The sequence below is a fragment of the Amblyomma mixtum genome, chromosome 3 (assembly GCF_055824585.1).
Source record: "Amblyomma mixtum isolate Tamu chromosome 3, ASM5582458v1, whole genome shotgun sequence".
In the NCBI taxonomy this organism is placed as follows: domain Eukaryota; kingdom Metazoa; phylum Arthropoda; class Arachnida; order Ixodida; family Ixodidae; genus Amblyomma; species Amblyomma mixtum.
Genome location: NC_143014.1, coordinates 133,274,271 through 133,296,894, shown reverse-complemented (window position 1 = coordinate 133,296,894; position 22,624 = coordinate 133,274,271). Strand labels below are relative to the sequence as shown.

General features: G+C 48.0%; 1 protein-coding gene across 4 annotated transcripts in view; it reads left to right on the top strand.

Moving 5' to 3' along the window:
• LOC149351981 (uncharacterized) overlaps window positions 1-22,624 on the top strand; it is a 73,725-nt gene that overhangs the window by 2,955 nt on the left and 48,146 nt on the right. For 2 of the 4 annotated variants that reach the window (XM_089581214.1, XM_089581213.1), the window contains exon 2: window positions 9,436-9,512. The exons of 1 other annotated variant lie outside the window; for it this stretch is intronic. The gene's annotated coding sequence lies outside the window, so the exon portion shown is untranslated. Of the gene's footprint in view, window positions 1-315; window positions 9,513-22,624 lie in introns of those variants that run through there. One more of the 4 variants, XM_089581212.1, reaches the window with a different exon arrangement.

Below are 22,624 nucleotides of genomic sequence, written 5' to 3'. Positions count from 1 at the left end.
AGCTGCCAACAAACTTACACACGGAAAACGGGAAGATGCCTTAACAAGAGGCTCCGGGAACACGAAAGATCATGTGAACAACTTGCAAAGTCCGGGAATCTGGCACCTCATTTCACACACTGTAAATGCATACCCTTGCTAAAAAACACCAAGGTAATAGGTAGGGCTAGAAACAGACGGGAACGAGAAATTATCAAAGCTTTTGCAATGCACATTGCTCCAAACCAAACCAAACCAGACAAGCAATGCGTCAGCTCCCCTTCAGTGATGTTAGGGGGAACAGAATTAACCTCCCTCAAGAACAGTAATCTTCGGCTGTTGTAAGCGCGCATAGTTTTTACCTCTTTTTCCTTCATTCTTGTCGTCAAATGTGTGTATATAGTCATGTTTCTTCTGAGATTAAACAGTAGTTAGAAAGCGCTTCGTCCTGTGCATTCATCCCTTTTCAGTGTTTTTATAACGCTCACCAATTCCTTCAAGTATGTATTTCCAACACGCCCCAGTAAGAGCTCTTTTGTATTTTACATTGCAAGACACCACAGCTACTCCCACAGGCAGTCACTTCCATACTGATGGTCAAAAAAATTCCAAGTGCAAGAGTAGGGATCCTTACCACATCGTTGCAAGCTAGCTAATGACTTAGGTTGGGCACAAGGTACACTCATAGAGAAAAGTTTGCTGGATGTCGATTTTCCGAAAATATTTATTTTTGCATTGCCTCGCCAGGCAGTCAGCTGAAATTTGTTCAATAAGATCGAGTATCCATGTCCCCTCCTGATTCTAGGCTTTTGATTAAATTGCTCTGGCTAACAGCACAGAGAAAATGTTTCACAAAGAACTCTCATCCCACAAATTTTTATCCATTATTGTACAAGTACACTGCAGTATAGCTAGATACCCTCCGCTGCACAGAGCAAACAGAAGGAAAGTATCCATTATGTGACAGGGTCAAACTTGCACTGTAGTTCAAACTTACCTGAAGGTTGCTGCTGTAAGCTGCAGGTACTATATAGCTGCTAGCTTAGGTCAGTCACATCCACACTGTATGGACAAGAAAATAAAGTACGAGAGAGCACCTTATACTGCACGTTGTCAACGATGCAGCAAAACACAATCTCTGTCGAAACTACAATGCCCACAGGGTTCACTGATGAACCACGCATCAGGGCACTGACAGCATATTTGATGATCCACAGCTGCACAAGAGTAAGGAAGAGAGGTCTGGTCACAATCCAGGAACATGTGGCTCTAGGGGTGTCATATATGGTCCTGCTATCTGGCTCAGCATTGAGCCCTGTGGGCATAACATGTTTGGCAAAGTTATACCAAAGCACTGCAAGAGCTCATTGCACTCAGTGACTGGGAAGTAAGTGAAAAATGTGACTGAAGCTCGCAAATTTAACACAAAAGTTAAGCTGTCCTAAACAATGCTACTGCACAGTGCAAAGTACTGTGTAGTGAGTGGATGGTTGGAGACTTCCATTTGGCAAGCCTAATAAATAAATTGATAAGCTGTGGAAGTATGCACAACTTTTATATGACATTTTCAACCTACCTGTGCTTTCCACGGCTTGGCATAATTAATGTAGGCACCAATACACTCGGTAGCCGGGCCACATCCACACTGCAAAGGCAACAGAAAAGTAAGAAAAACTAAGTCCCGAAGCACTGAAAAACTAACACCGTCCTGGCACTATGCTTTTCGTGCATTCTGTTTTATCGTAATTATGAACCTACGTTCAATTGCCTTAAGATTCACACCATGCAACTACACACCGTTTCAACTTTTTTTCACAAACACGAGAAACACGTTTGCGGCAGCTAATGCATAGTGCTTGCAATTTCCACTCCGTGGCAAACAAGTAGCGCAACAGAGTACAACTGCGTTAATGCGCTTTAGTCATCCCACAGCAACACCCTGAAAGTAATTTTCAAGCACAGTTACTTACCTCGCAAGTGTTAACACCATGGCCGCTTCTTTCATCCAAAGCAACAAAGCATGTCTCGGCAAGGGGTCAGCCGACACCGGAGCTTTTTCACGAGAGCTTCAGAATCAAACGAACGTCTTTTCGAGCGCGTAGATGACACATCACATTTGTAGCACAGCCAAGCAACCACAGAGCGAACAAACCGCACATTGCAGCAAAAGTAAAGGTCGAAAGGAGCACCACGCGACGAAAACCAACGAGACCATCGCGCCACAAATATTGGCTTGGCTGATAGATTGGATTGGGTTGACTTTTAGGCTTACCGCTCTGCCGCGGCACCGCGGCCCCTGGTAGGAGTTTATTCGGGTTTGTTTTCATGGAAGGCAGCATGCATGGCTACATGCCTCGGTTACCTCGAAGGAGTGCTGCAGGATAAACGGGCGTTAATTATGAGCACTGGCGCCAGAAAGCCAAGCGATTCGTTTAATTCTGGTTCTTTTACATCAACACCATAGTTGAGTGATCTTAATCAATCTGAATATTAAACTAGTTGGTGGTAGAAATGTGATTGTGTGAATTTTGGCATTGGCAAAATAGAATTTGTTTTAAAATGTTCGTCTCAGGGAAAACAAATTATATATGCCATGTAAGCTCACATCCCAAGAAGGATGTTTACGGATACTCCTCGGACATCCGCCGGCGGATGTCCGCCAGCCATCCAAAAACGAACGTCCCTCGTACATACACAGAATCTCCGATGCGTATATCCGAATATGGACATACGTAGGCATGCCCTATGGACATCCCAGCCTGGCACTGGAGATTCGGACCTTACTCGGACCTATCACGGATATCCGTGGTTGACTGGGTACCTAGAGGGAAAGCTGGCGGCGCTGCACTTCAGCCACCATGGACGCTCAAAGCATCATGGGGCCGTGAGCTACTTGTTGCGGGACAGTCGTATTTTTTCGGGAACACGGAGTTTCATTACTAAGATGTTTCATTCCGAAAACGCTGTTCGTGTGTGCGCAGATAGCGCAGACGACTTTCGCCCGAACGCAGTGTGCAAAAGCCATAGTAGTGAAACCTCAACGACGCACGACGCCAATAAAAGGTTTCACTTTTCCGAAATGCCATTAAAAAACCTCTTAAAGTATCTAAGCAACAAAATTTTTTTTGAAAACGTATTTACTTTCAAAAATGCGCCTGTTAATTACGAAATATTAGTTTTTGTAGTGGTCATTACTTGTTCAATAGGAAAGCTAGCCATCTCTTATTTTGGGAGAAGACGAAGAAGAAGAAGACGATGATTAGTGGGCCGGCTGTCTGACACCGGTCCGTAATTTTCGGCTTTATTTTCTCACTTCAAAGGTTTTCCAGTTTTTTTTGGAGTGTGTCCTCGACGTGCGACGACCTGGGGGTCCCTGGCCGCCGGCAAAAGCACGTCAAGCGACCTCCTCGGCGCTGTGCGCCGTATCAACGCCGACGCGGAACATCACCACCAGCTGAACTCCATGCTGCACTGATGGCAGCAACGGCAGCGGCGGGTCCAGCGGCCCCTGTAGTTGCGGCTACAGGCCAGGGCCCGGCAAACAAGAGACTGCGCGACGACCAAGCCAGCAACGAGCCTCTGACTGACCATCCAGAGGACATGGATCAAGCATCATTTACAGTTGTATCATACAAGAAAAAGAGAGCTACCGGTGTTCCTGTCGTCTTCAGGCCCACCGAGGAAGGAGGAAGCCTATGGAAAGCCAACCCCAACATTGTGGCTTCGGCGGTTGTAGCATCGGCTCAAGAAAAAGTCCTCAGCCATCGCATTCACAAGGATGGGAGCCTGATGGTTACAGTATCGACGCTGCCCGCCGCCAACCGTCTGCTCACGGTAACTAAGCTGGCTGGAGTGGCTGTAGAGGCCCGAGTCCCATACTCTTACATGGCAAGCTATGGCAAAATACAAGATGTACCTGTCACCTACACAGACGAAGATCTGCACGAATATCTACGCGACCTAGGTGTCCTGTCAGCGAGGAGGCTAACCGCCTACACTCCTGAGGATGGTGGAAAGATCAAAGAGGTACGCCGTTGCGCAGTTATATTGGAGTTCGCAAAAAATGCGCCGCTACCAAAACGAGTAACGCTTGGGTTCTGTAGTTACCCTGTAACTGAATACGTCGGAGCAGCAACTCAATGCTATAAATGTCAGAGGCATGGCCACATATCAAGACACTGTAACGGCCCCGTGCGCTGCAAAGTCTGTGCTGGCCCCCACTCGCACAAAGAATGCACTTCGAGAGCGCAACCTAAATGCGCTAACTGCGGTGGCCCACACCCTGCTTCCTATGGAGGGTGTTATAAAAAAAAAAGCAGCCACAGTTGCTCGCACGGCAGAGCAAACACAAGGGAAACCCCCTAAGCGCCATGAACCACCACCTAACCCCGACGTGGTTTTCACGCCTACGGCAGCTCTTTCCGAGAAGCAGTCAACACAGCGTGGCAGAGCAGCTGACAAGACCTACGCAGATGCGGTAAAAAAGAAGCGTGGGAAGTCTGTTGGTTCTCCTCCTTCATCAAAGCTGCTGCAACGCACTGCACAAGACCCGACAAACAGCGGCGCTCGCTCTGAGCCTAAGGCGCCACAACATGACAGGAAGATCAGCGGCAGGCAGCAAACCGGAAGCTCTGAACAAGATGTCACATGTCTACTGATTCCGATGCTGTTTGCAGCCATCAAAGCTCTTATCCGTGCAAACCCCTCGTCAGGAGGACTCCCAGAAGTAGAAGCTGTCCTTGCAATGGAGCCGTTGGTGTTGGTCTCCTACGCTCCGCAGGGGCGTAATACCACACTTCAGTAATCATGGCTTCCACAGCGAGAACTTCACCGCAGCTGACAATCAACAACATCTTTCGTACATGCACCATTTTCCAGTGGAACGCTCGCGGGCTACGCTCTAAACTCTCAGATTTCCGACAGCTCGTGCGAGCGTACCGCTTCCCCTTCATAGTCATCTGTGAATCACGCGTCGGGGAAACTTTCCGACCCCACGGATACTATTTCCATCATTCACAACGACCAGATAACGTCAGCAGATTGCTGATAGGCTTTCGCAAGGATATCCCGGCCTCACCGGTTGATGTCCCGCCTCACAGCGACAATGAATACGTGTGCGCTGTCACAGTTATTGCCGGACAACAGTACACTTTGATTGGAGTATATCTTGAGCCAGGCACGCCATTTGATGCTTTGAGACTTGAAAATTTGATATCAAGGACGCCCTCTCCGCATATTATTTGCGGAGACTTCAGTGCTCATAATGAAATTTGGGGCAGCTCACATACATGTGCCCGAGGTGCCAAGCTTGCAAAACTTCTCTCCAAGCATTCAGTTCAGCCATTAAATGACGGCAGCATCACCTACCTCCGAGGCCCGACGACTACCAGCAGCATCAACGTGACATTTGTCACAAGTTCATTCGCCCGCAACTTTGGCTGGTGCACTGATTTGGAGACACGCGGAAGCGACCATTACCCAATCCTCATATCGGCTTTCCATGCGCTGAGGAACCCAAAGAAATTCCTTATAAAATCTACAGACTGGGACGCATACAAGGACGCTGTAAGCAAAGGAGTTACTGCGGCAACTCGCAATGAGGAATTAGCATCGACAATGGCGTATTGCCTGAGAGCGAGTACACAAATTACAGCTAAAAATGATAACCTACCTTCAAATGATGACACATTCCAAAGGCTTTGCGCTATACGCAGGCGAGCTGAAAGGAAAGCTCTGCGCACAAAAAGCCTCGATGACCTACGTGCATGCCGACGGGCACAACGTCACATTCGACGCTACATGGATAAACTGAGTCGGCAAAAGTGGCGTGACTTTTGTTCTACGCTGGATGTGCGCCAACCAGTAACCAACATTTGGCGGATAGTTAGAGGTATGCGCACGCCACTTCAACAACTCCACCCCTTCGCTGCACTCTCCCTTCACGAGCAAAAATCTATAAAAGAAGTCTCAGAAGAATACTGCAGGCTACTGTCGACAGGGTCAGGGCATTCGACACTCTCCGCAGATGGTCAAACAGGCATCCCAAAGGCGGCAGTGCCAGCGTTAGACCTGCCTTTCACAATGGAAGAACTATCCACAGCTATCGCGGAGACGAACAGACACACGTCTCCGGGTCATGATGAGGTGACCTATGACGCCATTGCTAAGCTACCCCACACCTCCCGTCTTCGACTCCTGGAGTATTACAATTCTTCCTGGATGGCTGGTGAGGTGCCCACGGAATGGAAGCTGGCAAAAATTGTGCCCGTTTTGAAGCCCTGTAAGCAGCCAACAAGCTACGCATCATTCCGGCCCATTGCCCTACTGAGCTGCGTAGGTAAGCTCATGGAGCGCATGATCTCCAAGCGCATAATTTGGTTCCTAGAAAGCCGAAATGAGTTCCCCCAAGAAATGAATGAGTTCCGTCAAAACAGGTCGGCGACTGACAATATCATCGCCCTCGTCTCATCACTTGAGGAGTACCTTCATGCTGGGTACATCCCGACAGCCGTTTTCCTAGACATCAAGGCCGCCTTTGACTCTGTCTTTCACCATGCAATTCTCGCAGCCTTTGGCAGTCTTGGCCTTGGAGGAAGGCTATACAAGTGGATTGGGCATTATTTAAAAGAACGGCAAATTTTTATGTCCACTCCAGACGGTCCAACACGCTTTCACGCAGTGGAGAGGGGCGTACCACAGGGAGCGGTGCTCAGCCCTCTCTTGTTCAATATTGTCCTTATTCACATAACAAGAAACCTTCCGCGAGGGGTCCGCATAACAATTTATGCTGATGATATCTGCATCTGGACCGCATCACGTTCGCGCTATATTACCCAGCAACGTCTTCAGCGAGCGCTATTGCACGTTTCGATGTACCTGGCTTCCAGAGGTCTCCGTCTATCGCCAGAAAAGAGTGTTGCAATGGCATTTACAAGAAAAACAATGACCCGATATCCGCTGCTCCTAGGCGGACGATCGCTGCCATATGTACGATCTCAGCGATTCCTGGGTGTTGTAATCGACTACAATCTGTCATGGTCACCTCAGATCAAAAAACTCCGCCAGAGGATTACTGCAGCATCGCAAGTGTTCAGGTTCATGGCGGGAACAAGGTGGGGTAGCAACTGCCGATCAATGCTTCTGCTTGAAAAAGCCTACGTTGAAGGAACCTTGCGCTACTGTCTACCAGTGCTTCAAAGATTATCTACATCTAGCAATAAGACTCTCAATGCCGCACGGAACAACTGCCTGCGAATATGTCTTGGCCTCCCAAAAGGTTCCTCTGCGTCAGGAACAGTAGCGGAGGCAGGATGTCTCCCACTAGAGGTGATTTCCGCCCAGGAAACTATGCGTACCCATCTCCGCCATGTCCTGCAAGGGAAGAAACACTTCCTACACCGTGTCCATCTAACTCACAGCAACTCTAGCTTTGGCCAGGCAGTACATCTCCTGCCCCTTCCTACTATTAATCAGCCACAGAAGCTACTACCTCTGGCCTTTCCTCCATGGACACTCTCTCCTCTAAAGGTGAAGAAGTCTGTTCCAGGTGTGAATGCAAAGAGCCGCATGCCACAGGCAGCGCTTCTGCAAACTACTCTCGCCTACTTAACAGAGGAATATACGCAGCACATCCATATCTTCACCGATGGTTCAACTACTAAAGAAACCTCTTCTTGTGGCCTTTATGTGCCCTCAACAAACCATGCCCTTTCTTACCGGCTGCAGCGGAGGACATCCTCTACGACAGCTGAGCTTCACGGCATTAAGGAAGCTGTTTCTTACATCCTGCGCCGAACCGCCGGCCGTTGGGTTATCTTCACCGATTCAAAAGCATCTCTGCAGATCCTGGCCAACCTGCTGAAGAAAACGAATCACCAGCCAGTTTCCCTCGACATCGGGTATATACATCATTTAGCTATTGCCGCAGGCCACTGCATAACATTTCAGTGGGTACCTGCTCACTGTGGCATTCTGGCTAATGAAAAAGCAGATGAAGCGGCCCGTAAGGGCCATCAACATCGGAGATACATTCGAACTTTTTTCACGAAATCGGATGCGTCCCAAATGGCTAAAAGTTTTGCTTACGAAGAAACGTATCGGCTTTGGAGTTTGCCGACACATCAGTACCAATTTCTTCACTCAATCGACCCACATGTTAGATCAAGACTCTCAGCCAGAATTCCTCGACAACTGGAAACACTTTATCACCGACTTCGTCTGAATTCTGCATATACAAACGGCTTGCGATACCGTTTTGGACAAACGAACAGTCCGCATTGTGACAATTGTGCCTCTATAGAAACTGTGGAACATATCCTACTTGTGTGCCCTGTGTATGCTAACGAGCGTGCGTACTATGAACATTGCATGCAGAAGCTCTGCCCAGTGCCCCTAACAATGGACAAAGTTTTAGGTCCCTTAGCCTGCTTCAGGCAACAGAGACTTGCAATGCACTTTCTTTTTACATATTTAAAAGACATTGGACATTTTGATAAGCTCTAAATTCACTTGCACGTTACCTTCATGCATTCTTCATGCAGTGAACTTCGTCAGCCCATTTGTCGGACTATGCGCTCCATCATTCCATAGGTTACATCAATACTCGCCATTGCATCCTTAGTACCCATTTCATGGCCGCATTTTATCTTCGTGTTTTTTTGTTTTTTTTACCTGTTCCACGCTGCTCTCCTTCTGTCTTTTTCTCCCAAATTCCCCTTCCTACGCAGAGTAGCATGCCAGCGATTTTTAAACGCCGGCTATATTCTCTGCATTTCATTAAAGAGTCTCTCTCTCTCTCTCTCTTATTTTGGGCAAACTTTGCACTTAAATGCTTTTCTGCTCATTTGTTGCAATCATTAGACAAGATATTGAATGTTAGAACGTTTTTAGTTATCGAACAGCTTTATTTTTTTTATTATTTTTTCGCCAAAAGTTGTTCTGCAGTTGGTAGCTCACCGCCCCATGATGCTTTGAGCGCCCATGGTGGCTGAAGCGGTCTCGAGGGATCTCCATGCAAACTCCCATAGACGGGTTGCCAGCTTTCCCTCTAGGTAGTAGTAAGAAACTCTATGCTGTGTGTGATATTACAAACGAATCACTTTCAGGGGCTGCGTGACCCTATTCCTATACATTATTCCAAGCTGCTGGTGCACTGTTTGCAAATTTCTCTTGGGCATGTGGCCATAAATTGTGTTGCTGCAGGTGTGGTTGGTGCAGTTGGATTTCTGCATCCTTGTGGCAGGCACCACTTTGTCTTTTAGTTACATAAACAAAGCTGTAAAGTTATAGCAAAGGTTTGGTATACTTTCTCGGTGTGTTAAGAGAATTTGCAGTGCAGCAAGAGATTGCATGTACAAACAAATACGAAAACACCACTGCTGGTTCATTTTCAGTTAAACCTTATTACCTAATTATACATATATAATATATTACCCTTTGTTCTCTTGGTCATTGCAGTGCAAAAGAGGAAAAATATATATGCCTGACACTCAGAAAAACAATGACCAAAAACAAGGCAATCTTCATCCGTGCAGGTGTGATTGTGATTACCTTTCTTTTCATTTGCTTGTTGATGCATCTTTGTGAGTATGTATGAAAAGAGGCTCACTTACGGAGCAAAGTTCAAAGTTAAGCCATTGTGTAGTGTTTTTCTCCTCCTCTTTTTACAAAACCATGTTTCTTGGAGCCTAGAAGTTGCAACAAGTGCCACATGTAGCTCTTTTCTTATGTTAACAAAAGTCGTATCGGCTGGCTATCAACTTTGACACATTTGTAAACAGAGGCTATTTTAGGGGTCCAGGTGACCACTGCTCTCCATCCCCTCCCAGGCAGAAAATTTTATGGTAAAACTGTCTTGGCCTTAGCCATCACTTTTTGAGGTAAGAAAGCTAAAGCAATGCACTGTGAATATGAACTGCTTCTTCCAAGAGCTGCCTACAAATCTGCCCCTATTTGCCAACCGTGTCCATGAGACAACATAGCATCATAAGTGAAACACTACCAAGAGCACACTGATAAATGACTGTGGATACAAGGTGTATGTCACGATGTTGTACCGTTTTGTTTGAGTAATGAGTAACACTTGGGTGGCACAAGGTATAGTTGCTGCAAAACCATAAGCTAGGCACTCAAAATAGAGAGCAAGTCATGTAAAAATCAGGGGTGGGCTAACTGTCAGTCTTTACTGAGGAATGGAAATAAGAAAAGCATTAGCAGAGTCTCCCACTATAAAGCATTACGTTATACTCTTTATCGTAAGGTACTTTGTCAGGTGTGACCATCAGAAATGCAGTGGTGCTGCATTGATGGCTACATTATGAGCGTGGCTAGACAAACACAGCCAACCTTCAGTTTGCTGAAACAATCCTAAAACACCCTCATTCATTTGTCATAAGCAGGCATAGGTCTGGTGCATACCCACACAACATGCACACATTGCTGTGTTCCTTGCTGCAGGAGCCTTAGCAGTGTTTGGTTTTGCAGAGGACAGCATGAGGAGGTAAAAAAAATGGCATGAGGCATCACTTAAATTTAGACGACACATCCCTGATACCCATTTCAAGAGCATGTCGGATGTCAACCAGCTGCTCTTTAAAGAGCACTGCCATGCACTAGCTTAAATGAAATTGTGGAATTTCTTGGTGTAGGTCATGCGACTGTATTTTTGAGTGGGATAATGCGTAGAAAAACAGCTGCAAGTAATTAAGAACCAATCAGAACTACTTTGTGATGGCTGTCCTGTGATTGGTTCATTGTGTGCATGTTATGGAGGAAGACTTTTGTACTGATGAGTGCAGGTGATGCAAACTGTTGCTCGAGCTGAGCATTTTGATAGCATCTAGCAAATTGTGAAGTGAACTGTCAGAGGAAGTTGGGCATAAAATCAGCACCAGTGCTGCTGTGACCTGTTTTATGCGAAATGGCACTGTAATTAGTTTATTGTTGATTTCATGGTCTAATATGAACCTAATTGAAAAAAAGCACTTCAACACATTGCTATAAATGGTTGTACAAATATGTTTAATATGTTATATTAAAAGATTTTGTCTCTGGTGCAAATGAGGACACAAACTTCTTTAAAAAAGGACTTTATTTTGCACATGTGCATTGGGGCAGCAAACTGGTTTTCATACTTGTGTTTGATTGAAATCAGAGTGCTGGTATAGGTAAAAAAAATGTCAACAACACAGGGACAAGACATAAGTGCAACATGTCTCTGCAAAAACACATCTACCGTAGGGATACAAATGAATATGCACCCAACAACACACATTTGTGGGCAATAGAACAAAGGTTACATAAATTCAAACAATCTTAATGCAATGAAAAAAAAATAGGCCTCAATTTTCAAACATGCTCTCTCCTGACCTTGAAAGTGATGGAAGGATGGGTCATACAAGCAGAGACTACAGTCATATATCAAAAAGGTTTCCTATATGTCATATGAGGGCTGATCTTTTTGCATGAGTGCTACTTGTGCATGACCCAAGCCACGAGTGGATGTGCAACCAGTTCACTCTGCAGGTAAATGGAATGAAGTGGATGCACTCAGACTGCTTGCGTAGTCTAGCAATTAAGGCTGCTGAACCTAACTGTGCCAGATCTTTCCTGCAAGCATTTGGCACCGTTGATTTCATCATCAGATTCTTCATAACATGATTAAAGTTGATGTCACCATTGGTCTAATTTCCCATCCAAAGGAAAAATAAAATGTCATATGCATTAAGAGAAAAGAGAGTTACAAGGTGGTGTTATTTAATAAGGTTCTTGCGTTAAACGTTGCCAGGTTCAGTTTCCAATGGCGGCCTGTCCGGAGCCAGAGATTCTTAGCACCCTCCGCTGCGTCACAGATCTGACCGCCGCCTTGGTCAGTTGCTCCGCAGCCGCTGGGGACTGAGGGCCGAGGGTTAATTGGTTTGTTCATAGAAGGTTGTGGCCAAGTACTACACCAGGGTGGCCAAATCCTGTTCTGGTGAGGAAGTGCGTTGTCGGTTCTGGTCACCGAAATCAGGCCGCACTCCAAGCCTGGTTATGCAATTCCATCACACGCGGAGTTTTTTTTTTTTTTTAATCCGGTGGAGAATTGCGCGGCACCGGGATTCGAACCCCGGTCCTCTTGCACGCGAGGCGGATGCTCTACCTCTACGCCATCGCTGCATCGCTCAAGTGAGGCTATCAACTGAGGCTAGCTTAGCAGTGCTATTGGAGGAATTAGCAGGTATTAAATGGGATGTCATAGGGCTTAGTGAGGTTAGGAGGACAGATGAGGCGTATACAGTACTAAAGGGTGGGCATGTACTGTGCTATCGTGGATTAGCAGATAGGCGAGAACTAGGTGTGGGATTCCTCATTAATCAGGATATTGCTGGTAACATCGAGGAGTTTTACAGTATTAACGAGAGAGTGGCAGCTATCGTAATTAGGCTTAATAAGAGGTACAGGCTGAAGGTGGTGCAGGCCTACGCGCCTACATCAAGCCATGATGACCAAATAGTTGAAAGCTTCTATGAGGATGTGGAATCGGCAATGACCAAAGTAAAATCACAGTACACTGTACTGATGGGCGACTTTAATGCAAAAGTAGGTAAAAAACAGGCTGGAGACAAGGCGGTAGGTGACTATGGCATAGGTTCTAGGAACAGTAGGGGAGTTATTAGTAGAGTTCGCAGATAGAAATAATTTACGGATTATGAATACCTTCTTCCGCAAACGAGCAAACAGGAAGTGGACGTGGAAGAGCCCCAATGGTGAGACTAAAAATGAAATAGACTTCATACTGTGTGCACAACCTGGCATCATAGAGGATGTGTAGGTCCTCTGTAAGGTCCGTTGCAGCGACCACAGAATGGTAAGGTCTCGTGTTAGCTTAGATTTGAAGAGGGAACGGAGGAAACTGGTGAAGCGAAAGGCTATTAACGAGTTAGCATTAAGAGGGAAGGTAGAGGAATTCAGAATGTCGCTGCAAAACAGATTTTCCGCTTTAACTGAAGAAGACGAACGTAATGTTGAAACAATGAATGATAATCTTACAGCTATCGTTACAGAGTGCGCCGCAGAAGTAGGTGGTAGGATGGTTCGGCAGGATACCAGCAAGCTATCTCAGGAGACTAAAGATCTGATTAAGAAACGCCAAAGCATGAGGGCTTCTAACTCCACAGACAGGATAGAACTAGCAGAGCTATCGAAGTTAATAAATAAGCGCAAGGTAGCCGACATAAGAAAGTTTAACATGGAGAAAATCGAGCATGCTCTAAGGAACGGAGGTAGCCTAAAATCAGTGAGGAGAAAACTGGGCATTGGTAAAAACCAGATGTATACGCTAAAAGACAAACAGGGCAATGCCATCAGCAATATGGATAAGATAGTTGAATTAGCCGAAGAATTTTACACAAATCTATACAGGAGCGAATGTAATCATCAAGTTACTGAGAGAGGCAGTCGAGCACAGCAATGGGACATCCTGCCAGTAACGAAGGAGGAAGTAAAGAAAGCCTTGGGAGCAGTGCAAAGAGGGAAAGCAGCTGGTGAGGATCAGGTGACAGCGGATTTGTTGAAGGACGGAGGAGAGATTGTGCTACAAAAACTAGCCACCCTGTATACGCAATGCCTTGTGACCTCGAGAGTGCCGGAAGCTTGGAAGAACGCTAACATTATCTTAATTCATAAGAAAGGAGACGTCAAGGACTTGAAGAATTACAGACCAATCAGCTTATTGTCCGTTGCCTACAAGGTATTTACTAAGGTAATCGCTAATAGAGTCAGGACAACCTTGGACTTTAGTCAACCAAATGATCAGGCAGGCTTTCGTAAAGGATACTCGACAATAGACCACATTCACACTATCAATCAGGTGATAGAGAAATGCGCAGAATATAACCAACCCCTATATATAGCCTTCATTGATTACGAGAAAGCATTTGACTCAGTGGAAACCTCAGCTGTCATGCAGGCATTGCGGAATCAGGGTGTGGAAGAGTGTTATGTGAAAATATTGGAAGATATTTATAACGATTGCACAGCTACTATAGTTCTCCATAAAGTCAGCAATAAAATTCCAATACGGAAAGGTGTCAGGCAGGGAGACACGATCTCGCCAATGCTCTTCACTGCCTGCTTACAGGAGGTATTCCGGGGATTGGAATGGGAACAGTTAGGGATAAGAGTTAATGGAGAATACCTGAGTAATTTGCGATTCGCTGATGACATTGCCTTGCTAAGCCACTCAGGACAAGAACTGCAAAGCATGATCAACCAGTTAGACAGGCAGAGCAGAACGGTGGGGCTAAGAATTAACATGCAGAAAACCAAAGTAATGTTCAACAGCCTAGCAAGGGAACAGCAGTTCGCAATTGGTAGCGAGGTGCTGGAAGTAGTAAGAGAATATGTCTACTTAGGGCAGGTAGTGACCGCAGATCCGGATCATGAGAGGGAAATAACTAGAAGAATAAGAATGGGGTGGAGCGCATATGGCAGGTTCTCTCAGATCATGAATGGTAGCTTACCAATATCCCTGAAGAGAAAAGTATACAACAGCTGTATCCTACCGGTACTCACCTATGGGGCAGAAACGTGGAGGCTAACAAAGAGGGTTCAGCTTAAGTTAAGAACAACGCAGCGAGCTATGGAAAGGAAAATGATAGGTGTAACGTTAAGAGATCGGAAGAGGGCGGAGTGGGTGAGGGAACAAACGCGGGTTAATGACATCTTAGTTGAAATCAAGAAGAAGAAATGGACTTGGGCAGGGCATGTAATGCGAAGGCAAGATAACCGCTGGTCCTTAAGGGTAACGGAGTGGATTCCAAGACAAAGCAAACGTAGCAGGGGACGGCAGAAAGTTAGGTGGGCGGATGAGATTAAGAAGTTTGCGGGGATACAGTGGCGGCAACTGACAAAGGACAGGGTTAATTGGAGAGACATGGGAGAGGCCTTTGCCCTGCAGTGGGTGTAGTCAGGCTGATGATGATGATGATGTTATTTAATAAGATGTATTGGGTGCATTATGCATGCTTCCTTGAAGCTTACAGTATACTGGCAAACCCAGGTAGAGGCGAGGCCTCGCAGAAAGAAGCAGCAGACTTATGAGTCGTTCAGGAGCATTTTGTCGCAAGGTCCACTTTGGCCAATGTAGCTTCTGCTGCTCGTGAAAGCCATCTTGCAAATTACTGCCTGCTGTTAAGGCAACAGATGGAATGGTCTGTTTTTCATCTAAAGAACAAAGAGCTGATTTTCTCTACAGAATATAAATGCTGTAGCACATAAAAACGAATACCAGCAGGAAACACCCAGCGGATATAGCGCCTTTTGGGGGTATGTCCGGCTTCACAACACGCATTTATCACGGTGTTTCAAAAATAAATTGCTTTCGAGATTACCTTCGTACTTTGTCACAGTCTTAAAAGCACTCGCCATCTGTTTCGAACGGCCCGCCTCCATGAGGCTGCAGAACGAAAAAAAAGTTCTGAAAGTTTTATTTACATGTGTTTCTATGGGTCGCACTCCCGCCTGGTACCCCATCCGAGGGTGACCCACGGGCGCTCGTATCACGGTGTTTTCAAAATTCAACGCCTTTGAAATGATGTTTCAGACTTCCAGTATCTGTTCTATGGTGTACTGTGCTTTCCTTCGCTAAGGGACGACAACATAGATGCGCTGTGAAATCATAGCTGCTTTAAAAACGTTTTTGCCATGTACTCCTATGGGGCGCTCTCCCCACGGTGCGCTAAACTGGCCACTGGTGACGCTGAACGCAGCGCCGACGGCGGAGGTGCCCGCGTGCACGGTGTCTATACTAAATGATGCAAAAAACAAATTTTTTTCGATTCCTTTTGCTAGCACAAAGAATGCCAGGAGAGCTATTACAGCAGGCACATTAGCCTTATAATACCGACTGTTGCGTCACTCAGAAAAAAATCGGAAAAAAGATCACTCGCTTTACCGCTCACTTTTTTGAGCTCAAATTTGGCGTAAAGGTAGCATTTGGCGGTCAGTTTAATTTTAAACTTGGTCTGTGTGGAGTACTTGCCTTATTCGGTCAGACTTAAGCGAAAATCTCCATCGTCTGCGGCGACAGTGGGCCAAACCAGCAAGCTTTCACAAAAATTCGTTGGAGCCGTTTGCGACTCATTGCACTGATTTGAATTTGCCGCGCTTGAATTCATTTCACGACAGAGAGGAGAGCGTGGCGAGAGGAAGCATTGACGTCAAGCTGCGCATGCGCAGCGCGTCGGCAGTAGTTGCTTGGCGACGGATCGCACTGCTTCGACGTCCTTTCTTCTGTTGTGACGTCATCATCCACTTCCTCGTTTTTGAGCACCTTTTACCCCAATTTTAGATCTTTCGGTGATGTTTACTAATCATGCTTAATTACACATTTTACACAAAGTGGTTGCGTGGTTGGTTTGAAAGTGCATTCTCGACTACTGTACTAAAATTAGCGCAGAAAACATTGACGACTCTCCCTCTCCCCACAGCTTGCACGTTTCTCTGTAGCCTCCCTGCATGGTAGAGCTACAGTGAACTAGTAGAGCGCTAGTTCGTCCGGAGGGAGTGTGATGGCGCTACCGGCATCATTGCTGCGAAAGCTTGCTGTTTTGGTTCGCCGTCGCCAGAGACGATGGTTTTAAGCCGAGAGCCTTTAATGCCTCATCGTTGGAAGCAGGGGTTGTAGACAGAAATGTCACGCTTTTCAATTGATCGAAACGGTAGTGACATCACAGTGCGCGAATTTCAAACGGGGATAATTGTACTTTGGCTCGTAACCATGCAACCAATTAAAGGGATCGTATAGGGATGCTCCGAGCAAGTGGGAATGAGTTTACTTAACTGCTTAATTCCCTAATTAGCTGAATTAACCTTCCTAGTCAGGCCAGATAAATAAATAAAACCGAGTAGGAAATTCGTCGAGTTCGGAAATCGAACCCCGGACTCCGGAGTGCGAGTCGAGCATGCTAACCACTCCGCCATGCCAGCTCGATGGTTTGCAATGAACAAAGGCGCGTCTAGTGAATACGGTGTCTTCGTTCATTCCCATCTTCCTCCCTTCCCGTTACGGCGAGGTTCAGGTATCCACCTAGGTATGCGAAACAGATACATTTCCTTTCTTCAAAAACCCATTTACCAACGAGCAAGGCGTAGAACCGAACAGCCAATGGCGTTCTATGGACTCCCTGGCAGTGTTGCAAGACACTGTCGCGTTTCACTTTTATAGGCGAAGCTTAACATCTTAACAACACATCAGTGACACAAGCAGCAACACCGCGCTTAAGGCTTTCGCCTTACCGCACTTTAGGTCAACAAAGTCCACCATGAATTTTTTGGTTTGGTATATTGGGGTTTAATGTCCCGCAGCAACTCAGGCTATGAGGGGCGCCATAGTGAAGGGCTCCGGAAATTTCGACCACCTGGGGTTCTTAACTGAAATAGCACAGTACACGGGCCTCTAGAATTTCGCCTTCATCGAAATTCAGCCGCCGCGGCCGGGATCGAACCCGCGTCTTTCGGGTCAGCAGCCGTGCGCCGTAACCACTGAGCCACCGCGGCGGGGCCCGAAGACGATGGAGATTTCCGACTAAAATTGACTAAAATAGAACCCCCCCCCCCCTACACCAAGCCGGCATGCTTACGCGCTGTACCGTTTTTCAAAATTCTGTGTCATAGATTCCAAAACAGTCCTGTTCTATTTCTATTCTATTCCTTTCTAGTTGGACCAGTTGGATGTACTAGCACTGACTATTACTAGTTAACATTTTCTATTTTCCAGTATTCTATGGCGTCACACCGGTTCGACCGATCGCGAATTTTGTAACGCCGCTTTCTGGGCGGCACCAACTTTTCGAATCGATGAACCATCTAAAGCATTCGCATTAATAATTCCTCCATAATACAACCAACCTTCACGCGAAAATAAGCCGCTCCATTGTGGAAGTTCGTACGGAACAAACATCCCTCGCAATGGCAGCATTTTAATTCGAAACAGAAACGACGGGGCTTTATATACGCCATGAACATCACGCCAAATTGAAGTTGCGTTCACGAGGGGAGCTTGAACGGAATTACAGTGCCTCGATATAGTTTAAACAAAAAGGTTTCATTCAAGGCGCCACCTCCCATCGTATAACTAAAATGTTGAAATATGCTGCTTTGTGCGCCACCTGTCAATTTCAGTGGAATTTCTTCACGAGCGGCCCTCGGGCCAGCAGGCGCTTCGGCATTTCAGGTAAGCCCACCTTCTCGAACCCTTTTTCAAAATCCTTTTTTAGACATGCTCCGATATTAGAGAAAGTAAGAAATGATCGAACTGTCCTTCGAGTGTGCACAGAAACGCGCTGTTCGAAATCAAGCGATTGCTTCGACTGTGCAAAGAAACGCGCGGTTCGAAATCGAACGCGTTAACTACGCGCTTTGTGCATGCCCAGGTCTTTTTTAAAGCGTGATCTTGAAACAGCATGGTATGCTCCGAGTCAAAGCGGTGCGTCTTGCAGGATTTGAATGAGGCGGAGGTTGTCCGGGAAAATTAGGCAATACATACGGTTATTTGCAAGCTCGTCTACGCGAGTGGCGTGCGGTGATAAAACAGTGATGCAGCAGCTGCAGTAGTTTCGTACGAGTCCCGGCCAATAGGGTGATACTCCTGTGTGTGTGTGTGTGTGTGTGTGTGTGTGTGTGTGTGTGTGTGTGTGTGTGTGTGTGTGTGTGTGTGTGTGTGTGTGTGTGTGTGTGTGTGTGTGTGTGTGTGTGTGTGTGTGTGTGTGTGTGTGTGTGTGTGTGTGTGTGTGTGTGTGTGTGTGTGTGTGTGTGTGTGTGTGTGTGTGTGTGTGTGTGTGTGTGTGTGTGTGTGTGTGTGTGTGTGTGTGTGTGTGTGTGTGTGTGTGTGTGTGTGTGTGTGTGTGTGTGTGTGTGTGTGTGTGTGTGTGTGTGTGTGTGTGTGTGTGTGTGTGTGTGTGTGTGTGTGTGTGTGTGTGTGTGTGTGTGTGTGTGTGTGTGTGTGTGTGTGTGTGTGTGTGTGTGTGTGTGTGTGTGTGTGTGTGTGTGTGTGTGTGTGTGTGTGTGTGTGTGTGTGTGTGTGTGTGTGTGTGTGTGTGTGTGTGTGTGTGTGTGTGTGTGTGTGTGTGTGTGTTTGGTGCCTTTGATTTTAATGATGAATAACTACCAACTAGCCCAACAACAAGTTCTTCTAAGATACTACAGTACCTAAGATATACCTGCTAATGAGCCGACCGACAGCGCCGAGGTGGCACCAATGACTGCCAGCAGCTGCCGCATAGGGGCGTTACCGGCAGTGAGTGTGCTAAACCCCAGCGTGCTGCTGGTGGTGAAAAACTTTTTATTAGAAGGCCTAAAAAACAGTTATGCAGCAGCATTGCGGGCGGCCTTCAGGCTGCCGGTTGTGGCGTCCAGACTATGCCTAGTCGTGACGTCCTCTGCCCAGGCCACCAGCCGAAGTTGGAGATTCGGCTCGGTGCTGGACAATGCAGCCTCCCACTGCTGCGAACTGTTTAGGTGCTAAGAAGTAGGGGGAAAGTCTGCTGGGCAGGAGAATAGGATATGAGCGTAGTCGGCTCTTGGGCTGTCACATAAGCGGCAGGCCGGCGAGTATGCTCCCGGGTGGAGGAGGGCAAGACGTGCGGAGGTGAGGAGAGTGTGGGCCTGAAGGTGGCGCCATATGCGTTGGTGGTGCTGGGAAAGGGATTTGTGCGGAGGGGCCAAAGTGAGACGAGAGAGGTGGTAGTGCAAAGTAATATCATGGTACGTGAGGAGCGCGTCGCACGTATCCATTCCCGGCGGGGGCGGGCTTGCTCGGTCGGTGAAATCGCGAGCGATATAATTAGCCGCCTCGTTGCCGCGATGGGCCGCGTAAGCGGGCACCCAGATGATTTGGATGGGGCGAGTGGGGATGCTGTCTGAACGTAAGATGTCGATGGCCGGGGTGCCACCCGTACAACTGCACAGTTGTATACCGTAGGCTTGGACTCACTGAATATGTATTCCGCGGAGGTCTGCGTGATGGCAAGAGCAATAGCGGCCTCCTAGGCGTCTACAGAGGTCGAAGTGTAGACTGAGGCAGTAAGAGTGGGTTGGAGAGAGTTGTCAGTGACTGCAAAGGTGTGGGCTGGGTAGCGGCTTTACGAGGTTGCATCCACATGAGCCACGGCAGGTTTCCGTCCGTACTCACGCCAGAGCGCGGAAGCTCGCGCTGCTCTGCGGGAGAGGTGGTGCTCAGGATGCATATTCTTAGGGAGGGGATAAACGGTTGGGAGGGAGGAGACATGATAAGGGGTGGGCAGTGAGATGGGAAGGGGGATAAGAGGGGAGAGCTTAGGGGTGGATAGAAGTGCGCGACCCGGACGGGTGCGGGAGAGACGGAGGAGCTGTGCCGCACGATGGGCCTCCATCAGCTCCGTAAGGGAGTTGTGAACGCCCATGGACAATAGCCGAGCCGTCGAGGTAGATATGGGAAGGGACAGGGCCGACTTATATGCCTGGCGAATGAGGGTGTTGACTTTGACCTCCTCAGTGCGAGAAAGGAAGGGATAAGGAAGTGAATAGATGAAGCGGCTTAGAACAAAGGCCTGGACCAAGCGGCGCAGGTCATGTTCGCGCATTCCGTGGCGGCGGTTGGCAATGCGGCGTATGAGGCAGATGGCAAGTGTGTGTGAGTCTAGTCATGAGGGTGGTGTGCTTGCCATTGGACTGAATAGTCCTAGGATGCGGAGGGTAGAGACAAGAGGAATGGGTGTGCCGTCCAGATAGACGGTGAGAGAAGGCGACACGGAGGCCAGGCCTCCCCCCCCCCCCCCCTTTTCGAGGCAGAAGGAGCAAAAACTCCGATTTAGACGGGGAGCAGCTCAACCCGATAGCCCGAGCGTGAGTCACCACCGCGTCCACGCCCGCCTGGAGAGTGGCCTCTATACCGCCAAGATTGCCGGTGGTCACCCAGAAAGTGATGTCATCTGCGTAGAAAGCATGAGATAGAGCTGGATTAGTGCGCAGAGCACGTGCCAGTGGGAAGAGGGCTATGTTGACAAGAAGCAGGGACAAGACAGAACCTTGGGGTATCCTTGTTGCCAAGGGAGAAAGAAGGAGAAGAAAGTGGGCCGTATGAGATTTCGGCTGTGCGGTGGGCGAGAAAAACGGTGATGTAAGCATGGACACGGGGTCCGACATGGAGGGAGGAGAAAGCGTCCAAAATTACAGTGTGATCTACACTGTCGAAGGCTTTGGTAAGGTACAGCGCCATGATAGCTCGAGTGCGTTTGTGATGGGAGGGATGTAGGACATCCTCGGGAAGCTGGAGCATGGCATCCTGGGTGGACAATTGGGGACGAAAGCCGAACATGGAGTCCGGATACATGTCGTGGTCATCCAGATAAGTCTGCAGGCGGGCCAAGATACGTGCTCGAACAGCTTGCCGAGACAGGAGGTGAGAGAGGTGGAGCGGAGGTGTTCTAGGGCAATAGGTTTGCCGGGTTTGGGGATGAAGGAGACACGTGCATGGGTCCACGAGGAGGTAAGAGTGCCAGCCTGCCAATGTGTATTGATAAGGTTAGTAAGGGCTTCGATGGAGGGGGTAGGGGGTATCTGGGTTTCAGAATACTTTGTTAGTGATGCGGTCAGCCCCCGGAGCCGAGGTGGTGCGGAGATTGAGTAGCGCCGCACGAACCTCTCCCAGGGAGATGTCCGCATGAAGATCGGGGTTGGTGGAGCCGGAGTATGTGGGAAGAGGAGTAGGGGGTCGGTGCAGAGGTAGCGGTTTCGGAGGGCTGCTAGGAAGTGAGTATTGGAGAGTGGAAAGGAGTGAAGTATGTGGGAGATATCCTTGCGCTGCGAGGCTTTTGTGTGCGTAGGGTCTAGAAGCACCCTGAGAAGCGACCACGTGTCGCGGAGGCCCGGGTTGCCGGCCATGCTATCGCAGGTCTGGCCCCATTGTTGCCGAAGAAGAGAGGAGCAGTGCTTCTCAATGTCCGACGCCAGCTGAGCCAAACGAAGGCGCAGGCGGCGATTGTGTTTCTGGGCCTGCCAGCGGCAGTGGACAGCGTGATAATCGCCCCAAAGGTGCAGCAGATGGCTGTCTGCCGTAGCTGAGTGTGGCGCTGCAGGGAGTGTGGATGTGGCTCTGTGGACGTCCGCCAATAGGGTCTCAGTCCAGGCCGAGAGGTCGGTGATAGGAGCAGAAGAGGAAGTAGAGAGATGAGTGGAGCAGAAGCGGTCCCAGTCAACTATCTGGGTAAGACGAGCAGAGGTACGAGCAAGAGAGGGGAGAGGGAAAGTAGTGCAGGGGATGTAGTGATCGCTGCCGATGGAGACCCCTGTATTAACCCATGTGGGATCGGTAACATTTTTGGAGAGGGAAAGGTCTGGATTGGTGTCTCGTTAGACATTGGATCCGATCCAAGGTCTGGATTGGTGTCTCGTTAGACTTTGGATCCGATCCTGGTGTGGCAAGCGAAGTCATTAAGCACAGAAAGGCATTCGTTCTGGACGAAAGTCAAAAGTGAGTGGCCCTTGCGGGTGTTCTGGGAGTAGCCCCAGCTGGAATGGGGTGCATTGGAAGTCTCCCAGAATAACCAGGGTGTTGCAGCCAGCGCAGGCGAGCGCTTTGCGGAGGACGAGGAGGAGAATAGTTGAAGGGGCTTTGGGAGGGCTGTAC